A 461-nucleotide genomic window follows, 5' to 3' on the forward strand; every position below is an offset into this window, starting at 1 on the left:
GGGTCCTGGTCCCCGTTGGTGTTCAGCGGCCAGGTGCTGGCGGTGGGGCCCGGGGGGCTCCCCCACTGGCCCCTGGGGAGGCGAGCCAGCTCTCTGGGCCACTTTGGGCGCGATTAGCCCCCTGTTTTATTCAATTAGGAGGCAATTAGGGAGCCTTGGGGGGCTGGGCTGGTAATTAAGGTGCTGTGTAATTAGAGTTTCAACAAAAATTATCCAGGATTAAAAATCCTTTCAGTGATTTCGTTTAAAAAATTTCAAATAGCGCTAAATGCAGTTTATCAGGTTTTGAATCAAACCCCGTAACAAGTCTTGGACGCTACGGCTCAGGTCTCGGGCGGGAGGAACTGCCGGGCGCCTTCCCTGAGAGAGAAACTTCTCGCAGCGAAGAGATCAGGGAACCGAGAGCCGAAGTGCCTCGCAGCGGGTACGGGGCGGCCGAGGGCTCCAGACGGTGTGGGCCG

This window comes from Myotis brandtii, unplaced genomic scaffold (genome assembly GCF_000412655.1).
Source record: "Myotis brandtii unplaced genomic scaffold, ASM41265v1 scaffold434, whole genome shotgun sequence".
NCBI classification, from domain to species: Eukaryota; Metazoa; Chordata; class Mammalia; order Chiroptera; family Vespertilionidae; genus Myotis; species Myotis brandtii.